This window comes from Peromyscus californicus, unplaced genomic scaffold (assembly GCF_007827085.1).
Source record: "Peromyscus californicus insignis strain IS unplaced genomic scaffold, ASM782708v3 Scaffold_14__1_contigs__length_90479793_seg_2, whole genome shotgun sequence".
Lineage (NCBI taxonomy): Eukaryota > Metazoa > Chordata > Mammalia > Rodentia > Cricetidae > Peromyscus > Peromyscus californicus.
Window position 1 is genome coordinate 77,477,868 of NW_026294436.1, and position 15,764 is coordinate 77,493,631.

A 15,764-nucleotide genomic window follows, 5' to 3' on the forward strand; every position below is an offset into this window, starting at 1 on the left:
AACAAAATCAGTCAGCTTTGACACTGAGTGAGCGCAGGTTCGGGGTCTAGCGATTAACAACCAAATAGCACTGAATAAGCTGACTGGATACTGAGGGCAAGGTTTCTGACCCCAGCCAGTGACCACTGAGTCCAGGGCTGAGTGATGGCAGAAGAAAGAGAAGCAAAGCCTGCTGGGACAGGGAAGGGAGGCCTGGATAACGCATGCATGGCTTCAACGCCCCTGCAGGAAGCATGTGGTGGCGGTATGATGTTGAGATGGATGGGATGCGTCACCTAGAAAAACAGCCTGAACTGCTGTTGTCTCATGCCCCTGTTGTCCCATGTCCCACACACACCCACAATGAGGCTTTGTGGAGAGGGGAGGCAGAGCCTCCTGAGATGAGGGAGGAGCAAGAGGCTTTCTCTACACCGGGCCTGTGAGCTGACACCTAGGTTTTCATGGCTGGAATTTCCCAAAAGCACAACCACAAACAAGCACACTGTGAGGGTGTGTGTGTGTGTGTGTGTGTGTGTGTGTGTGTGTGTGTGTGTGTACCCACATGGTAAGGGATGGAAGGGTGGGAGAGGAAGAATGGAAGGGCAAAGTTCCTTTGAGTCACCTGCCCAGAGGTGGGACACAGGAAGGAAGGCTGGGCTTAGAAGCTGTCAGCAGTCAAGAAGAAAATCAACAAGACTCATGACAATACATCCTTTAGCCGCCATGAGATTCAAAACCCTATGGAAGTCTACCTAATGTGGGACCCATCTTACCTGAAACTGTAACTTCAACAGGACAAGTTGCAAACCACTAAAAACAAATGATGCTACAGTGACAGGAAACTGGCCCGGTGCCCACACATAGCAGATACCAACAACTGAATGTAAATTTAACTTCTGTTTCCTCCCATATTTGCCCCCAACCTTGTGTTCTTGGGAACACCAGAGAGAGGTCTTTGGATACACAGGCTCTAACATTTATGTGTAGACATATTGGGGTAGAGATATAGACAATATCAGAGTGGAGGAAGTTCTTTGGCGGTGAATACAGAGGGCCAAGAACGTGGCCACAGCTCTGTGCAAGGACGCCTACAAGATGTGCCACACATAGATACTGATCAGCTCCCTGGGTAGAAGAAAATGGCCCTGGTGGGTAGGGCTAGGGCAGGAAGGGACAGGTCTATGGCTGAGACTAGGCGGTAAGGGCTTCCTCAGAAGGAAGCAGGCTAAGTCAGTCTCCACTAGCAGGTGTTCTAAAGCCAAGAAGATGGCCATGATCTGTAAGAAGGAAAAACAGACACAGACAGAAAGACAGGGAGAATGGCATATGATGAAACAAGTCAGAAGAGATGCAGCTGCAAGCCAAGGACACCAATGATGGACAGCTACCACCAAGGCTGACAGGGAGGACAGACAGCCACTGCTAGGGCTGACCCCGAAGGCAGACAGATACCACCCATGCTGGGAAGAATGAGAAGGATCTACGCAGACTCTCAATGACAGCAGGCCTTCCCAGGGTTTGGGTGGCAGTCTTGCAGCCTTCAGGGCTGTTGTCTAAGTCCTAATTGCCCAGTTCTGCCATGACAGTCTTAAAGCTAGGAAGAAATCACCCATTACTTTAGTCCATTATGGGGGTATGTAATTTTACCACAAATTGGAATAAGTGGGATATTACTTTTTTTGTTTGTTTTAGAAATAATGAGTAAACTGGAGATGTGCAGATATGGTCAGCTTGTTATTAAATTCTTCAACATTATTTTAAATATTCAACAAGACATTTCATTTAGAGTTTGGGCTCATAATCATTTTTACAGTCCACAGTTGATATTACAGAAAATTTGCAAATTAAAGATAAAGATGCATTTCTGCAAGACATGCCATCAAAGAGCAGGCAGGGAAGTGATTATCTATGGGCTCTGAGATCATAGGTCATTTTTCTTTCTTTTCTGTTACTTTGAAATGTTTCTCATTATGATTCTACATTTTTTCAAGAGAAACACAGTTTTTTTTACTTGCAAGAGCTATTACTCTTTCCATAAAGGCAAGAAAGAGGATTCAATGCTTTCTTATCTTGGGGCTTTTATCTTGACTATCGACCCCAGGGCTCAGGGTTGTGTTCACAGCCTCCTGATCAGACCTAAGAGGATAAAGGTAGATCATACAATGCCGAATAGCCTGTAGAGGCCAGGAAATGATGAATTGACCCCACCAAAGCCAGAGGCCAGGCCAGGAAACAAGTGGGGGAGGGGTGTTTTCTTTTTAGTGCCATAACATGGATAGTTACGTTCAAGAGGTTTCACAAATAGGCTTTGAAGTCCAGTTGCTCAGTCAACAAATACTCTTGTGAAAATAATACATCTGAAGACAGAGCCCAGCATCCTGGATACTTTTACTTCAACTTAACAGAAGTTCCTTTCCTTTCCTTCTTTCCTTTCTTTCTTTCTCTTTCTTTCTTTCTTTCTTTCTTTCTTTCTTTCTTTCTTTCTTTCTTTCTTTCTTCATTCCTTCCTTCCTTCCTTTCTTCCTTCCTTTCTTCCTTTTCTTTTTCCTTTGAGACAAGGTTTTTTTTTCTCTGTGTAGCCCGGGGTGTCCTGGAATTTGCTCTACAGACCAGGCTGACCTTGAACTCATAGAGATCTGCCTGCCTCTGCTTCCTGAGGACTGGGATTGAAGGTGTGCATCACCACTGACCAGCATTTTCTTAATTAGTAATTGATGTGGGAGGATCCAGCCCACTGTGGGGGTATCATCCTTGGGCAGGTGGCCCTGGGTTCTATAAGAAAGCAGAGTGAACAAGCCATGGGGAACAAGCCAGTAAGCAGCACTCCTCCATGGCCTCTGCATCAGCTCCTGCCTCCAGGTTCCTGCTCTGTCTGAGTTCCTGTCCTGATTTCCTTCAATGATGGAGTACAATGTGGAAGTATAAACCGAATAAAGCCTTCCCCAACTTGCTTTTTGGTCATAGTGTTTCATCACAGCAATAGGAACTCTTATATCCCAGTCAGTAAAAAGATGCTCACTGTGAAAGTGTGAGGACCTTAGTTCAATTCCTAAAGCACACATAAAAATATGGCATCTTAGGTTACGGCTGTATCCCAGTACTCGGGAGGTAGAGATGGGTGCCTCCCTGGGGCTTGCTGACTACCCAACCTAGAGAACTGGAGAGCTTCGGGCAAATGAGAGACTCTGTCTCAAAACACAAGTCAACATTCCTAAGAATGACACCAAGGTTGACCTCTGGTTTCTAACACACATAAGCACATACATGTGTATGTTCATCTACACAGACACATGCACCCACATTCACACTGACACTCACTCACAGACATACACACACACACACACATACACACACATATTCACAGATACACACACATGCACACATACAAGTGCATGTTCATCTACACAGACATATGCACCCACATTCATACTGACACACACACTCACAGATACACACGCATGTACAATCAAGCATAACTAAAATTAAGTATGAAGTTCTGATTCTGCTGTGATAGAGTACTCAAAATGGCTACACCATGTTATATTTGTTGTAAAGAAAGGTGGTTTGAACCCCCACAACACTGAAAGAAAATATGCAAACAAGTACCTGAGCAACAAAAAAGTAAAGTCAGCATGTTTTGGAAGAATCAAACTTTGAGGAGATTCAGCAGTGACTTTCTGACCCTTCCTCCTTTGATGTCTTGAGAGCAGATGCCAATCATGGCAAAGCAAGATGAGGCAGACTCTTGGGGCAGGAATCCTGTCTTTCTGGCCACAGCAATGGAAAGAAAGGGGCCTTGTGAGCTGGAGAGTGTGAGGGGAACTCCAGAGCGCAGCAAGCTAGCTAAGGAACCCCACAGGTCCAGACTCATGCCTGTACCACACAGGAGACACCCAGACCAGCATCAGAAAGACTTCGGCAAAGGACCAAGGTTTCAGCAAAGGACCAAGGTTTCAGCCACAGCCAAGTCCCAGGTGAAACAGAGTGGACTCGAAGAGACAGAAGGTAGAAGCACAGAACTCCGCACTGGAGCACAGCCTGGCTGACTGGTCATCTCTTGATGGAGGCAGGGTCCACACAGGGCAGTATGTGTCCAAATCCACCAACACTGGACTGTAGCTAGAGTTTTCCTGCCTGGCCCACAGTCAGGACAAATCTTTGTCACCCGCCAGTCCCACAGCTGCTCAGACCCAACCAAGTAAACACAGAAACTTATATTGCTTACAAACTGTATGGCTGTGTGGCAGGCTTCTTGCTAACTGTTCTTATAGCTTAAATTAATCCATTTCTATAAATCTATACCTTGCCACATGGCTCGTGGCTTACCGGCATCTTCACATGCTGTTTGTCATCATGGCAGCTGGCAGTGTCTCTTAGCCTTCCACTTCCCAGCTTTATTCTCCTCCTTGTCCCGCCCACACTTCCTCCTGCCTGACTACTGGCCAATCAGTGTTTTATTTACCAACCAATCAGAGCAACACATTTGCCACACAGAACATCCCACAGCACTGGACAGTACTGAAAGTGTCTGTATTGTATTATATTTATTGTAAATAAAGACGTTTTTTTAAAGCAGTTCCAAATGATAATGTCTCCATAGAATCTAGGAAGAAGGTGGGGGTGTGGTGGGAACCTCAACTTGTCTGCTGAGCTGGGGGTCAGGTACATTGTCAGCCTCTTTATCTACAACACAGACATCACAATGACAACCTTTGAGAGAAGCTTGTGAGGACTGGATGGACAACAGAAGCAAAGGCCCAGGCAAGCACAAGAGTAAATGGCAAGGGACTCTTGTCTCCAGATGACCACTCTGGAGGTCATGGACAAGAAATGAAACTTCAAGAAACAGCTTTACCACTTTCAAAGCTGCTAGGCTTTGCTTACAGAAGGCTCCCATAACAGTGTCCCAGGCAGATACCAAATTGTTCTAGTATTTAGGAAATGATAAATTCACAGTTACATGTCCTTAGTACATAGCAAAAGTGGCAACGTTTATTACAGACATCCAAAGCAGAACTTGCTAGGCAGCAGTTCCCAAACCAATTTCCCAAAGTATTCTTTTAAAATGGGATGCTTCATTCTTCCACACTGTCTCAGTTACTTTGCTATGGCTGTGCTAAGACACCATGACCAAGGCAACTTACAAAATACAGGGTTGATTGGGGGCTTCAGCTTCAGAGTTAGAGTCCATGACCATCACGGCGGGACCATGGAGCCGGCAGGCAGGCAGAGTGCTGGAGCAACAGCTGAGAGCTTACACCCTGACCCACAGCACCAGGCACAAAGAGCTACCTGGTGTGGGCTTTGGAACCTTCAAAGCCGGCCTCTGCTGTCAAACTTCCTTCAACAGGGTCATCCTTCCCAAATGGCACCACCAACCGAGGACCAAGCATTCAAATATATGAACCTATGGGGGTCATTCTCATTCCCATAGCACACAAGGCTATTTCCTTCATGAATTATGCCCTGAGAATACTTTGGGAAGCGCAAGCCTCTTGAAATGAGACCTGGTCTCTAGCTCTAGCTAGCCACAATTAACCGCATCCCCTAAGTCTCAGTGAACTCTTCTACAAACTGGGGTGGCAGGGTGGAGGTAGGCTGGGGTCTCTCCTAAGGCCTTTCTGGATCTGTATACAGCTCTACACCTTCTGCAAGACGTGATAGAGTGCATGTCCTGGGAAGATGGGCCAGAAAACATCCAAACTTCGCAATAATTCTGAAAAAAATATCTACTTTTCAACCCTGAAGCATCAAAACAAATTAATTTTTATGTGGTATGAGGATTCTTCAGAGTGGCACACCTCCATTCTTCCCTCATGGGCATATCAATTTCTAATACTCTGACCACCACTAGATGGTTGTGAATGGTCTCCCCATTAACTCTGTTGCATTTAAAGTCTGTCCATTAAGATGAATAAAATGCTCCCTCTTCCTCCAAAGCTATCTGTTTAAAAAAAAAAACAGTGATGCTAATCAGGGGGTCCCATGGAAGCCACTGTCTTCAGGCAGGCAGCTCACATAAAACCATGGTCTTCCACTGACTTCTGAATCACCACCTTCCACTGACATAGTTATGATGATGCCATGCAAAAGACAGAGGTGAGTCACTCTCCATATGTCTTAGTTAGGGTTTCAACTGCTGTGAAGAGACACCATAACCATGGCAACTCTTATAAAGGAAAACGTTTCATTGGGGTGGCTCACTTACAGTTCTGAGGTTCAGTCCATTGTCATCATGGTGGGGAGCATGGCAGTGTGCAGACAGACATGGTGCTAGAGGAGTAGCTGAAGAGTCCTTACAGGCACCAGGAAGTTGACTGAGACACTGGGCTGTAGCTAGAGTTTTCCTGCCTGGCCCACAGTCAGGACAAATCTCTGTCACCCGCCAGTCCCACAGCCGCTCAGACCCGACCAAGTAAACACATAGACTTATATTGGTTACAAACTGTATGGCCGTGGCAGGCTTCTTGCTCACTGTTCTTACAGCTTAAATTAATCCATTTCCATTCATCTATACCTTGCCACGTGGCTCGTGGCTTACCAGCATCTTCACATGCTGTTTCTCATCGTGGCGGCTGGCAGTGTCTCTCTGACTCAGCCTTCCACTTCCCAGCTTTATTCTCCTCCTTGTCCCGCCTATACTTCCTGCCTGGCCACGGGCCAATCAGTGATTTATTTATTGACCAATCAGCAACACATTTGACATACAGACCATCTGACTTTGGAGATGTGTAAAGGTTAAAACCTTCCTTTTTAAGAAAAGAAAAGGGGAAGTGCTGTGGGATGGTCTGTATGTCAAATGTGTTGCTGATTGGTCAATAAATAAATCACTGATTGGCCCGTGGCCAGGCAGGAAGTATAGGCGGGACAAGGAGGAGAATAGAACTGGGAAGTGGAAGGCTGAGTGAGAGAGACACTGCCAGCCGCCACGATGAGAAACAGCATGTGAAGATGCCAGTAAGCCACGAGCCATGTGGCAAGGTATAGATTTATAGAAATGGATTAATTTAAGCTGAAAGAACAGTTAGCAAAAAAGTCTGCCACGGCCATACAGTTTGTAACCAATATAAGTCTCTGCGTTTACTTGGTCGGGTCTGAGTGGCTGTGGGACTGGCAGGTGAGAGAGATTTGTCCTGACTGTGGGCCAGGCAGGAAAACTCTAGCTACACTGGGCAGTATCCTGAGCATAGGAAACCTCAAAATCCACCCCCACAGAAACACACTTCCTCCAACATGGCCACACCTCCTAATAGTGCCACCTCCTATGAGATTATGGAGGCAATTATATTCAAACTACCACACCATTTGAGTGGAACATTCCATAACACATTAGAATACATCAGCCAGGTACTTCATTGTGTATGTAAATGATTTTACTTATAACTGATCAAAAATTACCACTGATTAATAGTTTTATATTCCATTGTTTCTAAATAAATCGGGGTTAAACCAAATGCTGTAAGAAATTTATATATATTTAGTGTAGCTTCAATATGAAGCCAAAGAAACGGTTTTTTTTGTTTGTTTTTTGGTTTGTTTTTTTTTTGGTAGAAGTTGGTAAGATGTTTCAAGGTCAAGAATAAGCATGACAATTCTAAAGAGGGAAGATGGTCACCTTGACTGTGATAGACTTATACAACCTCACTAAGGATAGTATTGACCTAACCACTGGAATTGCACATCTGTGCAGGAAAAAAAAATGGTTTTTTAAATGAAGGTTCTGGGTAAATTTTATGTCCAAAATGACCCCTCCTCCAAACCTTGATCTTTACCTCCCAACATTCTACAAAATTAATTCTAAATGAATTTGAGATCTAAGTAGGAAAATCAACAAAGTAAAGCTTCACAGAGAAGATACAGCACGAGATCTTTGTGACCGTGGGCATACTTCCTAAGCAGTGCAGAGAAAATACCAGCGGTGACGGAAATGATTGACAAATGGGACTTGGCAGAAAGTCAGCCGACATCATTAGAGCAGGGGGAGGTGGGGGACACTGTCTTGGGCAATTGTTTTGGTCCCTGTTGGTGGCTGGGGCGGTTTAGGGGAGTATGTGGTGGTGCAGGGACAGCGGACTCTGAGATAAAACTTTCAGTTTGCTCTCCCCGCGGATGCAGTAAGAAAACAAGCTCTCTCCTCCCTGCTCTGGCTGCCATACCTGCTGCCTGCTGCCACGATGGGCTCTTAACCCTGAAATAAGCCCAAATTAACTTTTTCTTCCATAAGTTGCCTTATTCATGGTGTCTTATCACAGCAATAGAAAAGTAACTAATAGAGCTACAGAGCAGAAAAAAATAACACATAACACCACAGAGATGGCTACACAAAATCTCTACAAAGATTGCCTACGGGCTGAGGAGAAGGCCCAGTCAGCGAAGTGCTCACCATACAAGCAGGGAGGCCTCAGCTCCAATCCCCAAGGCAGCAGGCACCACAGCCCTACCCTTGCAGGGCTGGTGGGGCACAGGCAGGTAGGTTTCAGGAGGTCACTGGAGGCCAGTCTAGCCAGCCAGTGGACTCTGGGTCCAGTGAAACACCATAGTTATCCCAAAACTAATGTGAGGAGTGAGGAGCAACCGAGAAGACACCCAGAACCACCCTAGTCTCCACTCCTGCACACGTGTGTGACTATGCCCACACACACATACAAGCATGCTCTCACATATACACCACACACAAGTACACACACACACACACACACACACACACACACACACACACACACACAAATTTAAGAATGCTAGAAATCAAGAAGAAAAGAAAAATTGACACACGTTTTTAGAATGGCCAAAAGACTTCTAAGAACTTTTCACAAAACTGAGGTCATGAGGCTGGAGAGATGGCTCGGTGATTAAGAGCACTTAACTGCGCTTGTAGGGGACCTGGGTTAGGTTCCCAGCACCCACGTAGCAGCTCACAACCATTTGTGACTCCAACTCTTGGGGGATCTGATGTCTCTGGCCTCCTTGGGTATCAGCTCACACATACATAATTTAAAATAATAAAGCTTTAAAAAGTAAGTAAAAATAAATTATTTTCGAGCACAAGCTTGGATTCTAAGAGGCTGGTAATCCTAGGGAGAACATAACTAAGAGCGAATGTGAAGAAACTTCTAGAGTGTGGGGTAAATCCTTCTCGCTACTCACTTCTCCAGCACTCGCCCACATAAAAAAGGCCAGGGGCAGCAACACACGCCTGTGATCACTGGGGAACAGGGGCCGGCAGGTCCTAGGGCTTGCTAGCCAGCCTAGAGCATCTGAGAAGCCCCAGACCAAGAGACCACACGCACACATGTGCGTGTGCACGCGTGCACACACACACACGCACATACACGCACATACATGCACACACACAGACATCTACACCTCCCCAGGCACACACAGATGGGCACACCCCCACACTTGTATACATACAGATCTGCACCCCCCACAGAGGTGCACACCTCCCCTATACACACACACACACACACACCCAGATGTGCACACCTCCCTCCTACACACACACTAAACAGATGAGGGAACACTGTGTTCACACAGCTCTTCTCAAGAAGCATTTGGTAGCTCATGGTCCACATCCTGAAGACTGACAGAGTAGCCTCATGTAAATTAGCAAAACCAGACAGACAACTGGAGAAATGTCAGTTTTCCCTCAGGGGTGTGACATAATGGCAAGGTAGCACTGAAGAAGGAACCACAGGACACAGGTTCACATCCCATCACTGCCACTCACTGCAGAGGTGGCTTGGCAGGTCAAATGCAAATCACAGTGTTTCGCAAACTGCCCAGCACACTGAAGCGGGTGAGGGACTACCACAGTACTTCATGTTCACCTGGAATTTAGTCTAGGCCTTGTATTCTCTCTCTGTGCATGTCAGTGTTTGGGATCTCAAACTCCCAAATTAACAAGGATGCCTGACAGTAGTCTACAGTTTTTAGCTGGCACATGATTAGGTACATGTATGAGCCTTTGATACATGTATATAATGTGTAATGATTAAATCAGGGCAATTAGCTTATCACCCCAGGCACTGGGGGCTGGGATCAAGAGAAGGAGGCAGGGGAAGGGAGAGGCTGGTTGGGCTCAGACAATAGAGGCGAGTTCTCCTGTGCGGTAGAGTGACTGGAGTTGGGACTTTATTTGTAGCTGGGGAGACGGCTCAGCACTTGATGGGTAAGAGTAGGACCAGAGTTCGGATCCCCAGGACTCACACAAATGTCAGGTGGGCATGGCAACTCCAGGTAATAGCAGCCCTGGAAGGCAGAGATGGGATGCCCCAGAGCAAGCTAGCTAGCAGGACTACCACATGGGTGAGCTCGGGTCTTCACTGAGAGAACCTGTCTCAACGAATAAGGTGGAAGAGCAATCAGAGATTCTGACTTCAGCCTAGGGTCTTCACAGCATGCACACCCATGTGCACACATATTCCACACACATGAACATACACACACACACACACACACACACACACACACACACACACACACACACACAGACACACAGTTTAAAAATGGGAAAAAGAAAAAGAGAACATAATGTCTTTTTCCGAATGGTGGACAGGGACTGTCTCCCTGAAGTGGTTTCTAGCACACTCCCACAGGTCCTGAGGGCTTCCACAGCAGCATCTGACTGTGAAGAATGCTAGCCCTGAAGGGTTTTTTCCCTCACCAGGGAAAGTGTTAGATTTCCACACAGTGTCTTAAGGTGGGCGCAGATCGAGGGACATTTTTCCACCCGCTGCTCATCTCTGGAGCCAGACATCTGTTGCAGTAACATCTGCTTGCCCCACCCACATCCCTGATCATGTCATTTCCCAAACCGCCCCCTCTGTCAACCTATAAAAATCCAGTCAACTTATGCTGAGCAGAATTCTGATATTAAATAGCCTATGTCTAAACGCAGATGCTGGTCATTGTGATAAACTGGTCAGATTATTTTTCTCAGTAGGCTAATAGGCTCTACTCCAAGAATTTGTGTTATACTCAGACATATCATACTCATAAATAGAACAATATTGTAGGTCAGCTCTTCCAGGCTGAAGGAATGGGCACTTGTGGGACACAGGAAGGGAAACTGGGAGTTTTCCATGCTATTAACTAAGGTGGCCATTAGCAGATCAGCTATGATAGTTTCCCCAGGTGATACAATTGGAGTCACTGGAGTCCTCTGTACAGTACAGCTCTGGGGCCATCCCAGAGCTGCTCCATCAGAATCTCTTACAGGTCAGAGCAAAGTGATCACATTTTAAATAAGCTGTCAGGTGATGCTGATGGACATTAGAGTAAGGTAAGGACTGTGCTGGAGGCTGGGTGAGAGAGCAGCTGACATCACACTGATTAATGACACAGAGGGGGCAGACTCACAATGGAAGCTGCTTTAGAGCGGGTCAACCTCAGGATCACTCAACACCGTGTAAATAACGAGGAACACAGCTACCAGGCATCCAAACTGCATGAAGCCTCAGACTGCAGGCAGCAGTGAGTGTCAGACATATTTAACATTGAGTCATCACAGCAAACAAGAAAAACTGGGAAGTTTTAGACACATCATTCTAAGGACCCAGCAGAGCCGAGATGTGGTCCAGGTATCCCTGCCTCCTCAGCAAGTCTGGGTCTGTCTCACAGTCTTCACTTCTAGGCATCCATCTGTTTCCGGATGGATTGATAAAAAGCATGCCCCCTGGAGAGCCAGGGAAAGTCACCTTATGCTAAGTTATGAAGCACAAGGACATTAAAAATGACAGCATGATAAAAAGCAGTAAATGGCATGGTTCCTGGTCTTCAGCATCAATTATTACTGTGAACATTGTTTTTGATTGACAGAATGAGAAATGATGGGGAAAAAAACAGAATTGCATGAGAAAGGAGGAGGGGTAAATGATAAACTAAAGGGTTGGTGGAAGGCAGATGGACAATTAGACAAATGCATAGAGGAACAGAGAGAAGGGCCAAGTCTGGCTGTGATGTAGCTATTTCCTCACAACTGAAAATTCTCTCGCAGAACCATGAGGGAAGCTCAGGAGACTCAGAAAGCTTACAGTAACCAAGGAGGTTATAAGATCCACAAGCCCCCCGCAAGGTTACACAGGCAGGGAAACCGTTGGGGAGGAGACTGTTCTGTAGCTGCTGTGGGATGTTCTGTATGCTAAATGTGTTGCCCTGATTGGTTAATAAATAAAACACTGATTGGCCAGTAGCCAGGCAGGCAGTATAGGCGGGACAAGGAGAGAGGAGATTTCTGGGAACAGGAAGGCTGAGTCAGGAGAGACCCTGCCATCCGCCGCCATGACAAGCTTCATGTAAAGTACCAGTAAGCCGCAAACCATGTGGCAACTTATAGATTAACAGAAATGGGTTAAATTAAGATATAAGAACTAGATAACAAGAAGCCTGCTGCAGCCATACAGTTTGTAAGCAATATAAGTCTCTGTGTTTACTCGATTGGGTCTAAGCGGCCTCAGGACTGGCAGGTGAGAGAGACTTGTCCTGACCATGGGCCAGGCAGGACTGGAGGAAAAGTCTAGCTACATGCAGCATTGCCTGCAAGTCACGCAGAGCGTCCCGGCGATGCAGCTTTTGCGAGTTGTTGTTGTGCTGGGGTGGGTTTTCAGTATGGCAGCTGAGTTACCCATGATCCTGTGGGCAACCCCAGTAAGCTCACTGGTTCCCTAAGCCAGTCTGGGATGGAACTGGCGTGTGTGTGTGTATGTGTGTGTGTGTGTGTGTGTGTGTGTGTGTGTGTGTGTGTGTGTGTGTGTGTGTGTGTGTTTCTCTGTAGCCAGTGCCCCATGTGAGCTGAATAGATGTGTTCACCTGGATCCAGGAAAAGTCCCACAACACAAACCAATTATTATTTACCCTTAAGTGATGTCCAGCAGCTTTCTGAGAAACCCTTCATATACCACACAATTTCTGCGTTTTGAGGGCATATCTTCATAGCTTGTGGGATATTCAGCAAGTGTGTCACCGTCACCATAGTCTAATTTAGAATATGGAATCACCCTCAAAAAGGAAACTGGTACCCTCGAGTCATCACCCTCCAAACTGTTAACCACTGGTCCAGTCCCCATCTGTACAGCTTTGCCAGCTCCAGGCCGTTCACACCAGGGGAACTACTCCATGGGGGTCCTCTGTGCGCCTTTCACCCACCACGTCTTCAGGTCTGTAGTTCCTCATGTTCTAAAACATGCCACATTGTGGGGCCGTTTCACATACTGCTTCCGTTCATTGGCTGACCGCTGTCTGGGTTGGTTCTGTTTGGCGGCCCTACGCAAGGGTGCCGTGAGCACGCATGCACCAGGTTTTGTATGGAACCACATATTTATTTTTCTTAGATTCATACCTGAGAATAGATGGCTGGGTTATGTAACTCTGTATTTAAATTTTTAAATCCCTGACAAACGCATTTTCTATTTTCATCTGCAGTAGATGAGTGCTCCATTTCCCCGGGGTCCTCCGCAAAACTTCTTCTTTACGACTTTTTGTTTGTTTTTATTACAATCTTCCTAGAGGTTGTGACGTGGCATCCCACTGAGGGTCTAGGTGGCCTCCTGATGACTCACCTGTTGGGTCTTTTCCCTGTGCTTAAGGGTCTTCTGCATATCTTCTTTGGACAAATGTCTGCTCAGAGCCTTTATCTACCTTTAATGGAGTTATGGCTTCCAGCTAGAACAACAGTTCTCAACCTGTGGGGTTGCAACCCCTTTAGTGAAGGGGTTGAACTACCCTTTTTACAGGGGTCATCTAAGACCATCGGAAAACACAGATATTTACATTAAGATTCATAACAGTAGCAAAATTACAGTATGAAGAACAAGAAAGATAATTTTATGGTTGGAGATCACCACAACAGCATTAGGAAGGTTCAGAACCACTGAGCGTGGAGGTTCTTATCTGACACATGGATTGCAAACACCCTCCTCATGTTCTAACTATATTTTTATTTCCTTGATGATGTCTTTGAAGCAAAAAAAAATTTTTTTTTTAATTTATTTCTTGTGTTTTGGAGACAGGGTCTCACTCAGTAGGTCAGACCGGCCTGGAACTCATAGCAATCCTCCTGCCTCAGCACCCCATGAGTTTTTAATGTTGAGAATGTCCAGTTGACCTGCTTTTCTCTTAGGCTGTCTGTGCTCTGATGCCATGGCTAAGACACCACCATCTAACGGTCAGTCATGGTGCCTATTTTTTCCTAGGAGTTTGATACATCTAGACCTTGCATTTAAGCTTTGATCCTTTTGAGTTACCATTGGTATGCAGTTTCAGGTCCAGGTCCAGTGCTTTTGCATGTGGACATCAGTAACAAATATTTTGGAAACAAAAAAGAACTGGAGGCAGAATAATATTCCCCTAATATTATCAGTATTGAGTGTATCCCTTGCTTTTCTCGCTGCTGTGGGAAAAACAATGTACAGAAGTTTGGGTTTGTTTGGGGGGCACAGTAGAAGCTGTAGTCCATTATGGCAGCATGAGCGGGAAGTGACATGTCACATGGTGTCTGCAGTCAGGAAGCAGTGACATGAGCCCTCTGCTCCCCCGCCTCCTTTTACTTGGTCTGTGCTTCCAGCCAGTATCTAGGGTGGGTCTTCCTTCTCAGTTAGTACTCTCTGGAAACATCCACACAAACACACCCAGAGTGTATTTCCCAGATGACCCTAAATTCTGTCAGCTGCCAATCAAGATGAGCCATTACGATAGCTGCGCCTAGGCTAACACATATTTAACTTACACAATCACCCATGAGCTAGGCATTTTCTTTTTTTTTTTTTCCAAACAATACAGATGCTTTGTTTAATAATTACAGGTCATCATGGGCCAAGTGGTGGATATCCAGGAACCGGCAGCAAGGTCAGCGTAACCTCTGAGCCTCTCTTTCTGACTCCAAGAGGGTGAGCACATCACCCTCCTGGATGGCGCCTTTGACATTTTGGATGATAGAGCGGCTGGTGTCATCCATAAATTCCACACACACCTGCGTGCACTGTCCCTGTGTACCTGCCCAGCACTTTGGTTACCCTAGCCAGTTTGATAGGTTGCACGTGACTCATGTCCATGATGGTGGCAATCTGGGGGAGGAGCTAGGTATTTTCTTAATTCACAGATGAGAATCTGAGTGTCTGAGAGGCTGCATAAGTGTTCCAGGTCTCACATCGGTAAACAACTCCATGCATCTGCCTCCTAAGCCCTTTACTACCCTCTCCCATTGGCAGTGTAAGGAAGATCCCGGAACCCAGCAGACACCTCAGGACACAGTAACTCTCCAGAGCGCACAAATACAGTGCTTACTGGAAACTCCTATTTACATTTGAAGTACGCTGCCACTTCTTGGACATTCCAAATGGCATGTTTGATTCAAGCAAATATTAGGGTTTCTACAGAAAGATTCCTGTTTCTAAGTAAGATCTCTGTTTCTGATAATGTTGTTTTGAACAATTCTTTAAGTAGGAGAGGAAAAAAAACCTGAAAATTGCCAGATAAATATATTTATTAACCTGGAAAGCTGGTGATAAAAGCAACTAAGATAATGAGATAGTAAGGAATTAAAGTGGGACCCCCAAAGAAGCAAGAGGTGCCCTTAGCCCTCCTTGCCCTGAGGATGTCTGTCTGCCCATCTGTCTGTCTGCCCATCTGTCCGGACTAGATTCTTATTCTGTGCTGCCACCTTTGGGGTAGAGTCGCAGGGTCTGGGGATTCCTGAAGTATTGAGACATGTGAGTAACAAAAGCCAAAGCCCAGGGGGCAAGATCATCACTCCAGGTGGACAGGAAGTAAACCAGGCTCCTCTCATCTGG

General features: G+C 45.9%; 1 protein-coding gene and 1 pseudogene across 2 annotated transcripts in view; both read right to left on the minus strand.

The window, feature by feature from the left end:
• Window positions 1-15,764, minus strand: part of Hhat (hedgehog acyltransferase) — a 280,570-nt gene that overhangs the window by 22,433 nt on the left and 242,373 nt on the right. The window lies entirely within an intron of this gene.
• Window positions 14,797-15,468, minus strand: LOC128110172 (40S ribosomal protein S28-like; annotated as a pseudogene).